This window comes from Mauremys reevesii, linkage group 18, assembly GCF_016161935.1.
Source record: "Mauremys reevesii isolate NIE-2019 linkage group 18, ASM1616193v1, whole genome shotgun sequence".
Lineage (NCBI taxonomy): Eukaryota > Metazoa > Chordata > Testudines > Geoemydidae > Mauremys > Mauremys reevesii.
The window spans coordinates 24,730,210-24,747,157 of NC_052640.1; the positions used below are offsets into that span (position 1 = coordinate 24,730,210).

The following is a 16,948-nucleotide window of genomic DNA, read 5'->3' on the forward strand; positions in this document are numbered from 1 at the left end:
TTGTTTATGGGACACCTGATTCCAGTTTACAGGAGAGATTGTTGAGAAAAACATGTCTAACCCTAGAGAAATATATCCAAATAGCAAGGACAGCTGAATTGTCCAGGGAAAGAATGAAAACAATGACAGCTGCTCATGCAGAGCAAGTACGAAGGCTGCCACTAAAGGAACCCAGGAAGCAGTTAAGAGTTGCCAAGGTAGGCGAGCCTCACATTGCCTCAAAGGATTCAGGACCTGTGGGTGCTGTGCACATGTGAGCAGGTCAGGGTCCAACTGTCATAGGCCCACAATGTAATGGTAAAAGGCCAAAACAAAAACAAAAAAAATCCCATCCTCCAAAAAACAGGCAACCAGTCTAAGCTGCAATGGAACACAGGTCATATAAAGTAATTACAGTCTCAGTACATTGGTGGAGATGTAACTGCAGACAATTGTGGAGTAGCGTCAGACAGGTGGCACACCTGTATAGATGGGGCCAAGGCCAGGACAAGAATGACTTACACAGAGTTTCAGCCATCAGCTGGTCTGACATAGGAGAGTCAGAAGAAACAAGGCATATGAACAACACAGAGGACCAACAGCGCTCCACCCAACAGAATGAAGGCAGCAGCAGGGTGGAAGCAAATCCCCCACCAGTAGTAATAATAGAAGCAAGAAGTGGGAAACATGTTCAAAGATAGCAGTATACTGGAAGAAACTATGAGGCCTAACAGGCTGGTGGTAACGGTCAGGATCCTAGGATAGGCTATGTGCTATTTCTGGCCCCAGAAAATCCTTGCACAAAGGATTTTGTAACAGCAAAAGTTGCTGAAAGATGTAGTAACCTGCATGTAACTCAAATGGAGGAGCACAAGTTGCAGGGGGGGAAGACTTTGGAGATAGGACCAGTAAGCCAGTCTGTGCACCCAGCAGGAATGCTAGCTGCAGTTGCAGCATCTTTGTAAATAGTTCTCTTAATAAAGAGCCAATTTAAGTATTAGGAAATAGAGCCCTCAGGTTATTACACAATATGTGGTACTTGAAACAACCTAAAACAATCTGGTGAAAAAGGCTGAATATGGTATTTATATATCTTTTTTTAACTGATTCATACTTGGTAGGAGAAAAATGAAGATTTATTTATGGTAGGTTCTTTTGATTTAAAAGTGGCAGCTATTTAAAATCTGCTGCTCTGAATTTTGGATTGTTCAATGTACAGCCAGTAAAAATGAATTGTTGGCAGGTGGAATGAAGATGTGGAGGCCAAAGATAAAGAGATACAGTGTATTTGATGGCTGCCAAAACAAAGTAATTTATTATGTAGCTGATATCACCACGTGAGAAGTAGGTAGATATAGATATGAGGAAGATGTCCTCTCATGAAAACTCTGAAAATTAAACTCTGTGCCTCTGATATCTGTGCTTGGATTTGGCTTCCTGTCTAGCTCCTCTCCCCTCACACAGAATAGTAGCATAACTCTATTGTCAAATGTATTAATGAGAATGCGTTGTTGACTTGTATGACCTGCAGAGTTGATGGGAGGTGACACACAATGTTAAAGGTGATGGCTGCAGGCCCAACTGGCTGGATGAAATATACTCAGACTGACAGCTCCTGATAATTGTCACACATATTTGGAGTTCAGTCCCTGTAGTGGAAAATAGTTTATACCTACACAGTGGCTGAATTGCATTGTTTAGCTCATTTGAGTAGGTTACATTTCAGAATTTTTTACAGATATGCTATATAAAAGATTCCTGAGATACAAGTTAGTATCCTATAAATATTTTCTTTCTTACTATAAGGCAATACAGTTGAAAAGAGTTTGCAGAGATTTATTGTTCTATAAAATAGTGGGTGTTCTCTTCTGTGGCTTTGCTCATTGTTTGTGTGTAAGCTATGCACTCACTAAACTAGCACCTGATCTTTTCGACTGTGGGTAGATGGTTGATCTTTTTTTTTTTTTTTTTTTAAAGCACTGGAAGTCCCATCTCTTCGACAGACTCCCTGTGTGACCTTGGGCAAAATGAGGTTAATAGTACTGAGGCCATTTAGTGTGCGGCAAGCTGGTGTGTAAATTTACAGCATACGAGCTTGTTGTGCAGTTGGTGATCGTGTGGGTCTTGACACCACAAACTTAAAATTCCGTAGTGCACTTGGATGTAGACCAAAGCACTTTTAGTGCCTGGTAGTAAAGTGCACATGGCCAGTTAGTGCATAGCAGGTTAGTGCACTGTAGATGTATACCCCAGCTTGCCACTCACTAACTGACCATGTCAATAAACCCTAATTTTCTCCTAGCCTTTGTCTGTCTTGTCCATTTATATTGTAAGGTCTTCGGGGCAGGAGATGGCAGTTACTATCCATTTGCACACTTCTTAGCACAATGAAGCCCTGGTGTTAATTGAATCCTCCACGTTCTACTGATGTATCAAGAATTGATGCTAATAAAGTAGTCAAAAATTACCCTCTAGAATTTTGCTCTGATAAAGAAACTAATAATCCAAGAGACACGAGAACAGCTCCTATAATACTAAAACATGTCATGATGATAAAATAAACTGAATTCTGTTCTTAGATACTCCAGATGCGCATCAGTGTAACTCCATTGATTTCCAGGTAATAATTTCTGATTTACATCATTGTACTTGAGAGCAGAATTTGGCCCTCTATGTATAGGAAAGACTGCAACACAATGAAATAACACATGCGCATGCCGATATTTGCGTGGTTTGTTTTTGTTTTTTAAAGATGTGGGTTGTACTGGGGATTTCCTCTCTACCCTCCACATATAAAGGCAAGATACAGCAGACAGGAGCACATTTATGTGGCTCCAGTAGTAAGTAGCAGTGTGGTCGAGGATTTTGTTACTGGAGGTTTAGTTTACCGTGGAATTCATATGCTATTCAGTTCAACATGTTTAGTCATACTTGCCTACATAACAGGGGAAGTCTTGAGGATGTATTTAATATGTGTAAAATGCATTGAAGATGAAAAGTGCTATATAATTACTATGCATTAGTAGTATTAGTAATCCTAAAATAAACGCTGTAATTTAAGAACAATATATAATACATCTAATCTAATCTAAATTAATTTGCATCAGTTTATCAGTGGAGAGTACCAAAAATAAAATGGACTTTTGTATCTAACAGTCTTCTAAGTATTTTTTAACAGACACAATGAAGGTGTGATCTTCTGGTATAGTATTTAGATGTTCAGAACCAAATACTGCCCCTTTGATGTGCATTCAGTTTTCATTGACTTTGTCTGCATTGGATAAATTTAGCAAAAAATGTCTACCAATCCCACCACTGGTTCATCTGCACTGGTTGAAGCCCTAGTACAGGCAAGCCAATAGTGGCTGGTGAATTTGTACCTCCCTGTCAGTAAAACTCACTGTTTAGTAATATTGTTGAATAATACACAATATAATGCTAACATTCTTGTTACAACAAATAGGAGGGAGAACACATTTCAGAACAACGTATGGCGTACGTTCTTGGTTCTTGAAAGCATTTAACTTTGTGTCTTAGGGTACGTCTACACTACGGGACTATTCCGAATTTGCATAAACCGGTTTTGTAAAACAGATTGTATAAAATCGAGTGCGCGCGGCCACACTAAACACATTAAATCGGTGGTGTGCGTCCACGGTCCGAGGCTAGCATCGACTTCTGGAGTGTTGCACTGTGGGTAGCTATTCCGTAGCTATCCCATAGTTCCCGCAGCCTCCCCCGCCCCTTGGAATTTCCGGGTTGAGATCCCAGTGCCTGATGGGGCAAAAATCATTGTCGCGGGTGGTTCTGGGTAAATGTCGTCAGTCACTCCTTCCTCTGGGAAAGCAACGGCAGACAAGCATTTCGCGCCTTTTTTCCCTGGATTGCCCTGGCAGATGCCATAGCATGGCAATCATGGAGCCTGTTTTGCCTTTTGTGACTGTCACCGTATGTGTACTAGATGCCGCTGACAGAGGCGATTCAGCAGCGCTACACAGCAGCATGCTTTTGCTTTTGCATGACAGCAGAGATGGTTATCAGCCATACTGCACCATCTACCAATCCATAAATTGGTAAAAAGATGAGCATGGCTACCAGTCGTTTTGCACCATTTGCTGCTGTCATAAGTGCCCCTGGCTGCTCTTAGCCAGGCGCAAAAACAAAATTGGGAATGACTCCCAGAGTCAATCCCTCCTTTTGGTATCTAAAAATAGAATCAGTCCTGCCTAGAATATGGGCAAGTGTACTAGAGAACCACTGTATCAGAGAGCACAGCTGCTCTGTGTCAGATCCTGCAGAAATTATGAGCTGTATGCTATTCACAGGGGGTGCTCCTGCAACAACTCCACCTGTTGATTCTGTTCTTCCCCCAGCCTTCCTGGGCTACCGTAGCATTGTCCCCCCACTTGTGTGATGAAGTAATAAAGAATGCAGGAATAAGACACACTGACTTCTTAGTGAGAAATGAGTGGAAGGCAGCCTCCAGCTGCTATGATAGTCCAGACAGGACAGTAAGGAGTGTGGAGGAGAGCCCAGCATCCTCTGCTAGTCCAGGGCAATTGAATCTTTTTTACACTTGAAGGGTGGGGGCTGACAGAGCTCAGCCCCCTGTTGCTATGACGACGATGGTTATCAGCCATACTGTACCATCTACCAGGAAAAATTAGGGCCAGGCACCCTTGATAGACCTCACCGATGCTAGTCTGCATGGTTACCAGTCCTTTTGCACTGCCCCATGTGCCAATAGGCTGATGACGAGGACGGATACCAGTCGTATTGCACCATCAGCCACCCATGGCGGGGGGGAGCAAGGATGTTGGTGTTGAGTGCTGCAGCATCGGGTCTATCTGTAGCATTCAGTAAAGATAGGGTGACATGTTAAAGAGTCAAGAGAGGATTGTTTTCCCTTTCACTTCTGGGGGTGGGTGGGTGGGGTGTAAATTGCCGAGCTATGCCCTGACCCACCGCGGACACTGTGTTTGACCCTAGAAGCATTTGGAGCTCAGCCAAGAATGCAAATACTTTTCAGAGACTGCAGGAACTGTGGGATAGCTTGAGTCCTCCAGTCCATGAGCGTCCATTTGATTCTTGGGCTTTCCGTTACGTTTGTCACGCAGCAGTGCGCTGAGCCCCTGCTATGGCGTCTGTCTGGAGATTTTTTAAAAATGATTTTGAATTTCGTCTTCTGTAACGGAGCGCTGATAGAACAGATTTGCCTGCCCTTACAGCGATCACATCCGCATGGTCCATGCGGGAGCTCTTTCTTTATTTTGATTTTTAACTGCATCGCCACATGTGCTGATCTGAGCTCCACGCTAGGCAAACAGGAAATATTCAAAAGTTCGCAGGGCTTTTCCTGTTTACCTGGCCACTGCAGCCGAGTTCAGATTGCTGTCCAGAGCGGTCAGTGGTGCACTGTGGGATACCGCCCGGAGGCCAATACCGTCGATCTGCGGCCACACTAACCCCAATCCGATATTAGCGCTACTCCTCTCGTTAGGGAGGAGTACAGAAACCAGTTTAAAGAGCCCTTTATACCGATATAAAGGGCCTCTTAGTGTGGACGGGTGTGGCGTTAAATCGGTTTTACGCTCCTAAAACCGGTTTAAACGCCTAGTGTAGACCAGGCTTTACAGTGCAGTGAAAGTATGCTGGTATCTGGTATAACTGCAGACCATGTTTTGTGCATAGGCACATGGAAGTAATGTGCCCTTACAATATTGCCAAACATTTGTGGTTCTTTTTAAGGGTTTTCATGCGTTTTGTATTTCTCCTTCAAAGTTTTGCCCATATCTAAAATGGCTATTATCTCTCATTACTGTCAGCAAAATGGCTGACATGTCTCTTTAACCCTTGCAGGAGAAAGTGAGTCTGAGGAATGTGGTGTGATAGAGAGGAAGAATGTGATGGGGAGCAGATGATGAAGAGAAAGGAGGGAAAACAGCAGGGGAGTGAATGTAGGGGTAACCTGAAGGGAGAAAGTGTGAGGGGTAATTGACTAGACTTAGTAGAAAGTGGGGAAGATAGAGGAGATAAGTGTGGGTATATTGGATTCCCTCTGAGGATCAAACAGGAAGGGCTGCATTTTAGTGTGTGTATTGAATGTTGAACTTCGAACCTGAGATGATCATATATAAAATGGAGGTGGGCAGCTTCCCTGAAATGTGAAAATATCAGGAAGGTGATACATGTGAGGAGGGGGACAGTAGTGGTGGCTGTTATATCTACTGAGTTTTAAGACAAACTTTTTAATTTTTGAGGTTTGACTCACAAGTTTTGAACATTTGATATTGACAATGCTGGTTTTATCTGCTAATTTAATAAACAATCATTGCAGAACAGATTTTTGGAGGTTGGTGAATAATAAAAAAGGATAAAGTCTTTTGACGTCCAGTATTATAGCAGCCCAGTGGATATCGTGGGCTAAGTACCAGATGCTTTATCTTGGAACTCTGACTCTATTACTAACTTGCTATATGACCATGGGCAATAACTTAACTGCTGTTTGTTTTCCATTTCTAAAACAGGAACAGTAATACTTACCTTCTCTGTCCCCCACCTGCCTCACAGAAGTGTTATAAGGATTAAATTAGTTCATGTTTTGAAGATATCAAACAGTATGTAAAAGGCTAAGTATTACTTTTTAAATGGTAAAAATGTATGATTAGAAGTGAAAATCTTCCAGACATGAATTTATTTTTGAAAGATTTAAACTTTTTGTAATTTTTGGTGAATACTGGAATCACATCTGAAATCAAGTACTTTCACAATTTTGTAAAGCTCTGGTAATTTTAAGTCCCTTCATGCTTCATAATTCAAAACTCCCTGATCATTTTTAGAAAGAAGTGATTGGTTAAAAAACACTCTATTGCTATGATATTTGCAGTGTTAAGCTATTTAATATTATTAGCCTCTTTTTATATAAATGGCTCAGTGTTGAAGTGAATCAAGTAGAATTCTTGCATACTGCATCATGGCACACTAAACAGATTAAAGAAATTAATTTCCAGGAAAAAAGTAAATTAAAAAATAAACAGAGTTTACTAAGCAAGAATAAGGATGCGTGTCCAATTACACACACTCAAAAGCTAGAAAATCAGAAACTCAGTCAGTCAGCCTTGCTAGACAGTATGAAGGTGGTGCAGAAATAACTACTAGGTGAACACCATTCTGTCAACAGTAAGCAAGCTGGTTTCCTATGCTGCCTACTAAGCTGTTTAAAAGAAGCCTTGTTAATTTTTCCCATATCTAAAAAAATGTTTGTTTAAATACTGTTTTCATCTTGATTGGAATTCTAAAAAAAAATATTGAAAAGTGCCCAAGGCACAGATTGTTGAAAGTATCAGGCATCTTAAGATGCACATAGACACCTAGAGGGATTTCCAAACACACCTAGATGCCTAACTCCCTTTTATTTGAATTGGAGTAAGGCACCCATGTGCTTTTTTGAAAATCCTTCTGGGTGTCTAAATACCTTTAAAAATCTGGTTCCAAGTAACATAAGTAACTAGGGGCCAGATTTTTTAAGGGAGCTAGGCATTTAACTCTCATTGAAATCAATGGGAGTTAGGTGCCTAAATGCCTTTGAAAATATAGCTCTTAGACTTCAAAGTCCTACTGACTTTCAGTGAGATTTAGGGGCCTAAGTGTTTTAGACACTTTTTTGAAAATGTTACCTCTAGTCTCTGATTTTCTTCCTTCCTCTACTTTAAATAATCTCTCTCCGAGATAGGTAGATATACATACATATAGAGAGAAACACATACACACACTGTTTTTCTCTCTCAGTATATTCACATATAACTGTGTGTGTGAACAGTTTCCATTCACATGCTAGAGGCTGCAGCTGATGAGCAGAAATAGCTCAGTTGATACACTCGTCTCTGCTGCATTCGTACCGAAACAGCGCTGGAACAGCTGTCATCGTTTTGCACAGTTCTGTTTTTCCTGTAGAGCTGCCTGTGGCAATTGTGCTCATTCTTCATTACCCAGGGGCTTTACCAGCTATAAAATAATATATCTGACTGCTTAGTAGTATAATATACTTTATTCCCTAGAAAAATAGAATAGTGGAGAACTTATCTTTTGCTCACCATGCAAACCTGGCCCCATTGAGGCAGGCTCTTAACTCTGTGGTCAGTAGGAATGTAATGGTAGTTTGTCTAGATCCCTGATAATACCTTGTAAAGCATAGCGCTGGTCAGAAATAGTATTAAAGTGCTGCAGATGTTACCAAACTCGATAGGAAAATTACTTATAAACCTCTTTTTTAATACTTGAAAGTCATGTTAACCACTTGTAATTCACACTGAGCTTTGGGTAAGGGGCCAGTCAGACAGAAAGAAATAAATTATGGGAAAAACAAAAGGAACGTCTGCAAACTTTCTTCTGTGGTTCCTCAAGCCACATATCATCAATGTAGAAACAAACATGAATAAGAGTTGTTTATTATTATTACACTGTTCCTTTTAGTTGTGTATTTGACTCACTGATATTTAAAAAAAATATGGTTTGTGGATGGTTTTGAGACAAAAACTATAAAATGAGCAAACAGCTTGTTCTGTAATGTATAATTAAATAAATTGCAAACAGTTTTATTTTACTGTTAAAAGATTTATTTTTTGTAAAACATAAAGGGCATACTATTAGAAAGCAAATGAAAATTTGTATAACAGACTTTACCTACCTAAGAACAAGATCCTGCAAACACTTATGCATGTACATTAATTTACTTACATGAAAGTTCCAGTGACTGCAATGGGACTACTCATGAAAATACAGTTATGTGGATACATAAGTATTTGCAGATTATTATTATTTCTTTATATTCAGTTAGTGCCTAGAAACCCCAGTTATAGACCGAGGGTCACATTCTGTGGGCACTGTTTAAATAGACAGAGAAGGGAAGATAAGGAAACAATCTGACATTTTAACAGCTTTTCTTAGAATTAGTTATTTTCTAATTTAATATGTTAATAAATAATAAACAGTAAGAATCATACTTCTGGAATAATGACGTGAAAATGAAATAAAGTATAAAAAACACTGTAACACTGTAGTAAAATTGTTAGAAAAAATAATTTTGTCCATGAGTTTTGCATAGTCACAAAGCACAACTTTGATACAATGATTTTATTTGTTATTATTGAAAATGAACCATACTAACTCATTAGCAGTAACTTCTTATACATACACACACACACATGCACACAAATATTGTAAAAATATTGCAAATTGCTGTCAGGTAGATTTTCATGTGTTTAGAATTCATACCATGAAGAAACTGCCAGAAGAATCTGAATCAGAAGATAGATGGTGGTAATGTTTTTTCACAATAGTTTTTCTAAGTGATGATCTCTTTATAAAGTTTCTGTCTTTGTTTTTAGAAAACCTGTCCTAGTACAACATCATATTATCAATATTGCTTTGATATGGTGTGTCTGTCCCTAGGTCGGTCTTGAGTTGAATTTTTGTGTTGTTGATCTTCCCCTGTTACATTTACTGTCATTAATAATTTCTTTCTTTTTTAACATTAATTTTGTTTTACACTTGTTTTATACCAGCTATGCAGTGTTGATTCAAGGGAGATGCTGAAAAACTGTGATTAAAATGATTTGTGGTTTTAGTTTCTAAGTCTTTTGTGTATTTGAAAATGTTTATGAAAGGCTGTGGAGAGATGTATCGTGTTTAAAGTATACCTTTGTGCTGATGCAGTGCAGCTGCTAGGTGGTAAGGTTTTCTTTAGCTGCCCTCTGCTTTTATTACTGTTTTATTAAAACCTCGGGCACCATGTATTTGAGCTCACACTAGGGCATTGCACCTTCCCACAACCCCAAACATACTCAGTGATTTTAAAACCACTGTCTCCACTGCCAGAAAAGTGAATGAATTGAGAGAACTCGTGTAGAAAGTCATACCTTAATTTTACTACTAGAAAGTGGTGCTGAGAAATATTTCTGTCAACTATGAAGTAGTAATAATTTTTCATTTAAGCCAAAGTTTATAGGATGGTCAATAATCAATTGTGGTAAGGAGCCTTAAGATTAAATGTATTTATTTTCATTAGGGAGGCAGTTATAACTTCATAGTAATTACAGTATAGTTATCATGTAGTTAATGTATCAGGACTCTGAATAAAAACGTGTGTTAAGTATGAGACTAAAAGGATAATATTTACTAATTCAGGGATTAAGTACATTTCCTGGTTCTCTGATTTAATGGTAATTACATATAACAAAAACTAAACTATACTGCTGCTACTCTGTAGTTATAATGTAACTACACTATAGTTAATGTATCTGTGTTATAAACAGTATCTGAATTATTAAAAGCACCCTCTCTAAGACCTTGTGTGAAATAGCTGCTTTGGGGAAATCTTCCATGGTTGCATTACCACTGTTGTAGATCCACCAACAGTAACAGTAGTATAAACAGGGCATAGGCAAATCAACAACAGACGGTTAAAACTCAGAAGCCCTGTTTGTATTTGACTTCCAAACTTGTTCCTGTCAGCTAAACTGCAACTGTGGTAGGGTAATGGTGGGCGATTTCTCCAGAATTACTAGCATAGACATGACCATTTATTCTAGGTACACCTCTACCCCGATATAATGTAACCCGATATAACACAAATGCGGCTATAACGCGGTAAAGCAGCGCTCCAGGGGGGCGGGGCTGCGCATTCCGGCAGATCAAAGCAAGTTCAATATAACGTGGTTTCACTTCTAACACGGTAACATTTTTTGACTCACGAGGACAGCATTATATCGGGGTAGAGGTGTATATACAATATGCACTGAATTTTCTCCATCCACTGACTCTGAACTGAATTGATAATAGCAGTCTAGATACCACAATGGAAAAAAACACCATCAGCAGATGACACCTTATATTCTCTAGCGCTTCCACTGTTACTACCAGGTCTGATACCAAGTTTGGGAGAGCAGTGCTTCAATCTTTATTTGATTGATGCAGTTTCAGCTCCTCATTTCCACAGTCCACAGAGGTACTGATTGCTTGTCACTTACAGTGGGGTCCACACTGACACATACTCAAAGAAGAAAGAACAGTTACTTTACCTTACAGTAACTATGGTTCTTTGAGATGATGTTCTCAGTGTGGATCCCATCCTCCCATTCCCCTTTTTGGAGTCCTCAGCAACAAGGGCTTTGAATTGCAAGGGAATTAAGAGAGGGTTGTGAACACTCCACCCATTATGATTTGTCAAGGGAGCATAAAGAGGCACAGGATGCGTGTATGGCACTGACAGACACTGCTATCCAAAAGATACCAATCTTGTGCTCATAGAGTGCATGTGCATCTTTAGTGGGATCCATACTGACAACAACATCTCAAAGAACCACATTTACTGTAGAGCAAGTGGCTGTTCTCTTTGTTGTCTTGCTGTTCTCTATTAACAAAGGAGAGAATGCTTGTCAGAGCCGAAAAATTCCGGATAGATAAAATGGGAGATGGCAAAAAGTATATCTCCAGGAATCTGGAACCTCTATGCTAGTTTTTAAAGTCTGTTTTGTAAATTAATCTGTTAGAAGTTAGTTCGGTGTAACTGTTCATGAATTTATTTTCTATTTTATGTTTAATGTTGCATGTGGAATGAGTCATCTTGCAGATCATTATTTGAGCATAGTCTGTGCTGACTGGGAATGCTGAGGAAGATTCTAAAAGCTATGAATCATCATCTCCTTCTTGTCACTGTTTAGAGGGAAGGAAGCCATTTATAATTTTCAACTTATTGGGTATGGGCGACTTAAAACAAATTGTTTTAAAAATACCTTAACTAATTAGCTAGCAAAGCTTTATCATAGTTTCAATATAAAGAGTATACAATAAGTGGTACATTCTTAATCTTCTTCTTATTGGATGTGGAGCTTGTGAAGCCAATTTGTGGCAGCCACATCGTGGAAATGCAGGGTCCTCAGACCACTGTCAAAATCTGGTCAGAGGACATTCATGAGTGATGTGTGACATTTTCTGTCTTTGACCACAGCATTATGTGGGATCCTCTCATTGACCCCAGGTGTGAAGGCGACTGCTGTGGCAAGGCACCTTCTCAGTCTCCCCAGCCTCTGCTGCTTTTAGCCCTGGTGAGACATGCTTGGGTAATGTGGTCCCCCTTGGGACACCGGGGAAGTCTGCTCCCCGTATCTCCACCAGTCCTGTTTAGAGTATTTTTACTCCCTTGTGGGAGAGAGTACTGCCTCTCCTCCTGGTGAGGCTCTCTGTCTTGCTGCTCCAACACTCCTGGCAGCAGGGCTCCTTCTCTCTCTGCTCTGCCCCCTCCTTCCTCCCAGGGAAGGGTTTAAAAAGGTCTCAGGCAGCCCTAAGTTGGAATCAGCTGATCCTAATTAACCTCAGGTAGCTCCCCCTCAGCTGATTCTAATTGCTACCTTGGTAACCCTTTCTCAGCTGAACCTGATTGACCTGTAGTTGCCTCCCAGTTGATAGGGAGGAGGGCCTTTTAACCCTCTGGGACTGATTCCTACCCCTCCCTTGCAGCTGTTTGTCCTGAGTTTATCACACTGCACATTGACCCATACCGCTGTGGTTTGATATGGGTTCAAAAGGACCCATGAGCAGCATGGCTGTATCATCCTCACGATGGATGTTTGGAGCAGTGATGTTGCTTAACACAGGGATCCCTTGTACTTGTGAGGGTCGAATCATCCCAGTTATGATGTGCGTGTTTGAATGTAGTTGTGTGTCAATCAATTTGATGTGAGATGGATTGGAGCCAGACCAGAGTACAGTATTCTGGAGCAGAGTAACAGAGGGCTAAACCAGATGATAGGAGAGTTTGATCATTTGCTGTCCAAGAAGTGCTGACCAATTTGCTTAGATGGTGGTTATGCATCCTCACCTTAGCCTCAGTTTTCCTTGGGTGATTGATATGCCAGAAATCTGTCTAGGGTTATTCCAAGGTAGATTGGGTAGGATTCTTATTTCAAGTGATGTCCATTCAGAAGGATATTCAGTTCTTGGTCTCTCTGGTGTTGTAAAGATGGAACATGGTCAAAACTGTATTGGTCACACGTGGTTGTAAATGCCACCAACATCACTCTTCATCCATCTTACTCAATGGTATTAGGGTTTCTTCAAGTTGTGGGAATGACCGTGCTTGGACACCTAAGCAAATGTCATCTGCATAGATGAACTTGCAGGACGGGGTGAGTGGAAGGTCATTTGTGTACAGGTTGAAAAGTGTTGGTTCCAGCACAGAGCCTGGAGTAGATCATTGGTTTGTCTTTTCCATGAGCTAACTGTCTCCCATGTGCACTTGGAAACTTCTATTGTGGAGGAGAAGATCAATGATGTTGACTGCCCATGCTGGTAGTACTCTTGACAAATTGACTAAAAGCCCCATGTGCCAGACCATTCCATATGCTGCTGTCAGGTCTAGGAATACAGCTTCAGATCTTTCTGAAAACCATTTTTAATGAATACTGTCAAAGCTAGCACTTGATTGCAAGTGTTCTTACCTCTCTGGAAGCCTGCCTGCTCAGTGCTGAGTATTGACTCCATTTCTGGGGAGATGTGCTGAAGATGCTACATTCTTAATAGACAAGTGTGTGTGGAGTTATAATTTGTCCAATTTTATAGATTAACATATTGTGGTAGTACATTGGGGAGTGTGGAGGGGTACTAGCATTTTTTTTTTAATTGTAGAAGAGTGTAAGAGTAGTGTGAAGAGACCCGTGGTGAGATTAATCTTCATTTTGGTTGAATACATTCTATATTTATAATAATACCACATACATGATGGTGAATTTCATGTTATACTGTATCAGTGCTACAAATTATCATACATTTTTAGTGTCTCACAGGCACTTTGCCTACAAATTCTTAAGTATACGCGTAACTTTGAGTACAAGTGGTGCTGGTGAAGTCAGTGGAACCACTCATTTGCGTAAAGTTATACCTGTGCTTCAGTGCCTTGCTGAATCAGGACTTAATCTTCCTTCTAACATTCCAAAACCACAAGCAACTTCAAACCAGTGAAATGTTTCCATCTTTCTGTTCTGAATGCAGGATCCAAACCTCCATGTTAAATGGTCACTTCGGAGAAATGTTTATTAAAACACACAATATGTTGTTTATGGAAAGCATTGTGATGTGATGTGGTATACGCTGAAGACTTTATTGGTACTATTTTGAGATAATCTGCATAATTCGTTCATGTCCTCTCCATTTGCTAATACTGCAGCCTTATCAACTGATGATAAAATCTTTATCCCATATTCTCATATATAGTGCACGTGTTATACACAGAACGTATTGTAGTATAAAGGTTTTATTTCCACTTATTTGTGATGAATTCAGTATGCGTGTGGCAATAAACAAATCTTGATTCCCTCCAATGTTTGCACATGCTGTCATGTATTTTGTTGATTCCACATATTAGTCTGCATTAACTATTTGTTGTGAGTGGTTTTAATTCCCCCTCCCCTCACCCCACTGCCATTCGAAGTACTTCACCATCTAGTGAGCAATTACGTCACATTGATATGGGCTAAATTGGGAATATCCAAAAGTAAAAACAAAACAAAAAAAAAACAACAACAAAAAAACCTGTCTCCCTCGTGGTTATAATTTATTCCATTGTTGGTGAAATATCTTTTCATGCCATGGTATATGTACACATATATGTAGGAATTATTTTCTCTTTCTTGAAGCTTTGAATTAAACACACAGGAGGTACTACAGAATTTGCATAGTAAAATGTTAACCACAAATTTCTAATTTGGGCATTAAAACTTGTGCTTCTAAAAAAAAGTGACTGGTACCGAGCACTTGTAATTCCGACTGAACATCAGGGCAGTTTTATTTAGGAGCATAAATACTGAGTTAGCAGCCTAATATTAAAGCATCTAGGTTTGAAATTTTGTGGCTATTTGGCCTTTTTTTAAATTTTGTTTCCATTTTTCTTGTTTGCAGTTTGATCTTTCTTAATGTTCACTGCAATTACTGTCAGTTTAAAGATGTTGTTTCCAGAATGAGTGTGACTGAGGTAGAGTCCTTCCATAAAGGTTGCCTTTTCGACCACTTGCATTACCAGGACGTTTGCTAACAGTTGATAAATATTAGCTGAGCTGTTCAACCCAGAGATCTGTAATATTTGGCATGAGTTTGTTGACAAAAGTAAGAATGAGTGTACATCGCTGGTCTCTTACCAAGGGAAGAAATTGTTCTAAGATGGAGTTCACATTCAATATCTTCTTCTTCAAAGGCAAGTGTTGTAACTGTCAGTCTGGCAAGGATATTAGAGAGACAAGGTGGGTGAGGTTGTATCTTTTATTGGACCGACTTCTGTTGGTGAGAGAGACAAGCTTCTGAGTAAGCTCAAAGGCTCATGTCTTTTACCAACAGAAGTTGGTGAAATAAATACTCCTGGGGGTATTCTGCGCCAAAAAATAAAAAATTCTGTGCACAATATTTTGAAATTATGCAAAATTATGCAAATTTTATTTGTCAAAGTAACACTACATAATCATTCCAGTTTCAATTAATTTGGTAATTTATTTCAAAATACCAGTCAGCAAGTATGTCTGTAACAATACAGACACACACAAAAATTCTCCCAGGAGTAGAGAGTTAAAGAAACACCTATGACAATTCAGTTCCTGTTTCTTTACCCTTTCCTCCCCACAGAGCCCAGCCGGGGAACCAGACACCCATAATACCTCCTCCCACCCCAGAGCCCAGCCATGTGCACCCCCAGCCAGTACACCTGAACCCCCCGTACCCCCTACAGCCGAGCCACAAGGCCCCCCCTTGCCCAGTTACTCACATGCTCCCCCCCCGAACCCAGATACCCGCACTCCCTCCCCCTCAGAGCCCGGCTGCAGGGGCCCCCTTGCCCAGACACTTACCCTCCTTCCCCCCTCCAGACCCCAGGGATCCAGAAGGAGAAACAGCCTGATGCTCGGTTCCAGGCTTGCATGGAGTTTCCTACGTGCTGCCTTCTCCTTCTTTCAGTGCATGCTGGGAACTCTAGCTCTCTCCCCCTCCCACTGGCAGTGTCTTCTATGTGCGATCTGGGCTTTGCCGGGTCCATCAGCCCTCAGTGGCAGCTAGGAGTACTGCAGCTCATTTCTGTGGGGGAAAAGAAATTCTGTGCACGCAACGTTAATTTCTGCAAAAGTCTGCGTTCCGCATTGGCACAGAATTCCCCCAGGAGTAAATAAAAGATATTACCTCACCCATCTTGTCTCTTCAAAGATAAGCAGCATCTGTTTATTATAAACAGGCTAATAGGTCTTAACCTGAAAACCAAGAGGGTAACGTAGACACACAAAGTTAATAAGAAAATTTATACTCTAATCCCTTCTTTTAGTTTTTACTGCATTTTCTAGTCTGCTTCTGTAACAGTTCACTCCATGTGAAATCTAAAAGCCTGCACTGTGAGCTGCTGCAATAGTAAGTACCTGGCACTAGTTGGTTTAGTTCCGTGATTAATAGAGCTAGTGCTGTATTCTGTTGACAAAATGTATTTTATTACAAGACTTTTCCCCTCTGTAAATAAGAGACTGTTATATGGTACTTGGTTAAAAGAAAATAGCAGCCCCTGTCATTTTATTCCACTGCTGAAAGAAAACCTCTGTTCTGTAATGGGGGGTGGGGCAGGAACTGCAACCCGACAGAGGAGTGCAATTCTGTTGACCCACCAGGTTAGCAGGAATTAGAACATTACATGAAGCTGAAGAAGTTCTGCTGACTCATTGGGTATTTCTGCACTCAGTTGGAGGTGTAGATGTACTTGGGCTAGCTTTGATTGAATCACTGCAGCTATGCTTCTTTTTTTAGCACGCTAGCTTGATCAAAGCTAGTGTGTACGTATCTACCCATTTTGGAAATTACATCTCCTGACTGAGTGTAGACATACGCAAAATAACAAATGCTTCTTGTTAACTTCACTGTGACCCTCTATTAGAGAGAACTAGTGTTGGAAAAA

The 16,948-nt window shown here is 40.3% G+C and overlaps 1 protein-coding gene across 3 annotated transcripts in view; it reads left to right on the forward strand.

Moving 5' to 3' along the window:
• Positions 1–16,948, forward strand: part of MED13L (mediator complex subunit 13L) — a 364,465-nt gene that overhangs the window by 219,288 nt on the left and 128,229 nt on the right. Inside the window, exon 1 of one of the 3 annotated variants that reach the window (XM_039504875.1) lies at positions 6,532–6,596. The exons of the other annotated variants lie outside the window; for them this stretch is intronic. The gene's annotated coding sequence lies outside the window, so the exon portion shown is untranslated. Of the gene's footprint in view, positions 1–6,531; positions 6,597–16,948 lie in introns of those variants that run through there. 3 annotated transcript variants of the gene reach the window in all.